The sequence below is a fragment of the Bubalus kerabau genome, chromosome 12 (assembly GCF_029407905.1).
Source record: "Bubalus kerabau isolate K-KA32 ecotype Philippines breed swamp buffalo chromosome 12, PCC_UOA_SB_1v2, whole genome shotgun sequence".
NCBI classification, from domain to species: Eukaryota; Metazoa; Chordata; class Mammalia; order Artiodactyla; family Bovidae; genus Bubalus; species Bubalus kerabau.
The window spans coordinates 60,245,620-60,249,710 of record NC_073635.1 but is presented as its reverse complement, the minus strand read 5'-3'; positions in this window follow the sequence as shown (position 1 = coordinate 60,249,710).

The following is a 4,091-nucleotide window of genomic DNA, read 5'->3' as shown; positions in this document are numbered from 1 at the left end:
GAATTATTCATACCAATCAATTCTAGTTTTAAGAGAATAAAAGAAAACATTAGCTGCTTAAAATAAATGAAAATATTTCTATTTAAAATTAAATAAAAATACTGCAGTCCCTCAGGAGAGATTCTTAGATTTGACTTTTACAAGTGACCTACTTTTTAAGCAGTTGTAATTACTTCCAATCATCTTTCTATTCAATTTATTAAATGAAGGCTTTGCTTTTTAATGGATAATCTGCATTCTATTAAAGATTGAAAGCAATGCCTATGGCTTAGTTATTCTTCACTGAAGCAAACTCTTTTTGGGGACTCAATGCTTATCTTATAGTTAAAATGCACATTTCAGGAAATTAATTTCAGGCTTGAAAGACAAGAGGCATGCATATATCCGATATGGTTACAGCATAAGAAAGCAAGCAACTTTGATTTCTAAAGTACTAATTGTCATGTTCTGGAACTCCTTTGAGATAATGTAAGTTAGATCCTAATTTTCAAAGAAGTCTACATAGAAATAATAAGTACAAAATAACAGACCCATTATGTATGGTTGATGTAATTAGAATGCTAATAGGAAATGCTTCAGGTAATGAAAGGCAAGAGTTCACATCATATTTAAACAAAGGCACTGTGAACAATTAAAGTTTTGAAATACTTAATAAAATAATTGTATTTTCTTATTTTCTTTTTAAATCTGAAATAGTTATCATACACTTAGATAAATGAAGATTTGATGGCACATCATTTCTTTTCTTATTAAGTCTAAATTGTGAATAGGTAATGGTCATGACTGGGGCTTCCTTGGTGGCTCAGTGGTAAAGAATTCACCTGCCAATGAAGGAGACCCTGGTTCAATCCCTGATCTGGGAAGATCTCCTGCAGAAGGAAATGGCAACCTGCTTAAGTATTCTTGCCTGGGAAATCCCATGGACAGAGGAGCCTGGCAAGCTACAATTCACGGGCTTGCACAGACCTGGACACAACTTAGCAACTGAACAACATTAACGATAGTCTAGAAGTGTTTTGTTTTGGAATCCAGTGTTCTTTGAGTTTTGTTTTGGCGATACCTTGACTTTATAAAAAGCAGTATATTAAGCTTAATTCTCAGAATGACAGTTTTCTCCTCTATAAAGCAAAGATGATACTTAGGCTCATAGTAATAGATTTGTTTTGAAGACAAATGATATATATTATGAAACAATCCAATTTATTTATATAGTAAATAAAGTTAAGTTCCAAATTTGTAGTTAAATGAAAAACTGGTAAACCACTTTAAAAAAGAAAATCTTTCAATTTGCTTACCTTCAGTAGGCTCTAAAAACCAGTAATATTAGGTCAAGTGACAAACTGATCTTAGTCAAGTTTTATTTGTTAAGCAATAGAGTTTTATAAATAAGTAATCCTAAAGGACTATGATTCCTTCCATAATGTAAAAGAACAAAAAATTTAATATAAATTAAAGTAATAATTCTTTGATTTGATTTCTACTTTACTCAATTCACTATTAAAAAAATAAACATTCAATAAATGAAGTTAAGTATACACCTATATCTCCAGGCAAGAATACTGGAGTGGGTTGCCATTTCCTTCTCCAGGGGATCTTCCCATCTCAGGGACTGAATCCTGGTCTCCTGCACTGCAGGCAGATTCCTTACTGTCTGAGCTACCTGGGAAGCCCATACACCTATCTAATGTCAAAGCTGATATCTGAATATGGGTTTTCTTAGCTCTAAAATCCACATATATATATTTTGATTTCTAGTAGACCATCCCAGTCTTTAATTTTTTTCTTAAGATTTTAGTGTTCTTGGCTAGTCTTGGAAGTTTACTTATTTTCTCACGGAGTTCTAGTTCTATGTTCTTCTTTTCAGTATAATAAAGAATCTGATGCATGCTCAGATTATCTTTTAAGTGCATTTAAGATATATAAGGTTATTTAAAGGAATTTTTAAATTACCAGAGTCTTCTTTATTCTCTCATCACCCAGGGCTGTCTGCTGCTGCTGCTGCTGCTGCTAAGTCACTTCAGTCGTGTCCAACTCTGTGAGACCCCATAGGCGGCGGCCCACTAGGCTCCTCTGTCCCTGGGATTCTCCAGGCAAGAATACTGGACTGGGTTACCGTTACCTTCTCCAATGCATGAAAGTGAAAAGTGAAAGTAAAGTCACTCAGTCGTGCCCGACTCGTAGCGACCCCATGGACTGCAGCCTACCAGGCTCCTCCATCATGGCATTTTCCAGGCAAGAGTACTTGAGTGGGGTGCCAGTGTCTTCTCCTAGGGCCGTCTGTGAAAGCTTGAAATAGGAAGTTCTAACAGTCTGTGATTAAAAGTGGTTTTGTAAATTGGAATAAATGTAAAAATAAATGCGCAGCCTTTAATTTCTGGGGATCAGTGAAGCATTTGAGTTTGACACTATCACTTTGTAGGTGATTTGGTACTTGATTAATTAATTTATATGTAGTATTTTTTTAATTATAGCTAAAAAGTTATCTATGTAGATCAAACACTTACCTAGGTTTTATCTTTGCTTTTTTATTCTCAGAAAACATGTGAAAGCAGAGTAGTCTAAAATAATTTTACTTGTGGATAAGACATTGCTAAACAGACAGTTATGAAGTATCAGGGAATACTTTATCAAGGATGGAGAGCAAAACCAAAATGCAATTATAGTCTTAGGGAAAAGTTATAGCCACAGACCTAACACAATAGCATATTCAAAAGCAGAGACATTACTTTGCCTACAAAGGTTCGTCTAGTCAAGGCTATGGTTTTTCCTGTGGTCATGTATGGACGTGAGAGTTGGACTGTGAAGAAAGCTGAGCGCAGAAGAATTGATGCTTCTGAACTGTGGTGTTGGAGAAGACTCGTGAGAGTCCCTTGGACTGCAAGGAGATCCAACCAGTCCATCCTAAAGGAGATCAGCCCTGGGATTTCTTTGGAAGGAATGACGCTAAAGCTAAAACTCCAGTACTTTGGCCACCTCATGTGAAGAGTTGACTCATTGGAAAAGACTCTGATGCTGGGAGGGATTGGGGGCAGGAGGAGAAGGGGATGACAGAGGATGAGATGGCTGGATGGCATCACTGACTCGATGGACGTGAGTCTGGGTGAACTCTGGGAGTTGGTGATGGACAGGGAGGCCTGGCATGCTGTGATTCATGAGGTCCCAAAGAGTCGGACACGACTGAGCGACTGAATGATCTGAACAAACACAATTTATAACATTCATGTAACCTTTAGACTTGCTATTACTTTTCCAAACAATTTACTCTAGGAGTTTTAATGATATTTAAACTATCAGATGTCCTGATTAACCAGCATAACTTTTTTTTTTTTTAATAAGTGAACATCTAAAATTTTGGAAATAAAAATCAAGATTGGTGAATTATTTCTCAAAAAGCGGGAGAACTCTCTCTTAGAGACAGAGAGAGTGAATGACGTAAAATGCCCTGAACTTCCCTCCTCACACAGGTGTATGGAATGTACAGCCACACATGGAGCCATTTACCCCTGAGAGAAATGCATAACTTGGCTGAGTGAACCCTACAGGTTGAGCAAATGAGAAAACTGCTGCATCAAAACAGGTAGGAAATGCTGAGTCACGCTCCCGCTGTAAACCCCAGTCCCACACAGCACCCTCCAATCAGGTAGGCACCCTGAGGGGCTTCTACCTTTGGAGCGAAGGGCTTGTACTTCATATTTAGTGCCCAAATTTGTGAGACTGCCGTGAGGGGAAGGGCCCAGAACACCAAGTTGTGAAAGCCGAGGGCAATGAAAGCTACAAAAGAGTCCCACAAACAAAGAAGCAGGTTTTTTTGCGCACCTCCACCCCCCCTCCCCTCGCCGCCCCATAGAAACTTAGAAACTATGTATTTTCTGTCAATCTTATTTCCATTTCCTGTATAAACCTCTGGGAAAGCAAAGTAAGACCACTCAGTGGCCCTTGTCACCATTCAGAGGCCTGAGCAGCGGGAGCGGCAGCATTGACTCCAGCAGTGGCCTGAGGCCCAGTCAGTCCTCAGTGGTTTCAGTGCCTTCCGCAAGAGCTGGTTGAAGAACAGTAATCTTGGGGAAAAGAGCAATCTATTCACTCTGAAA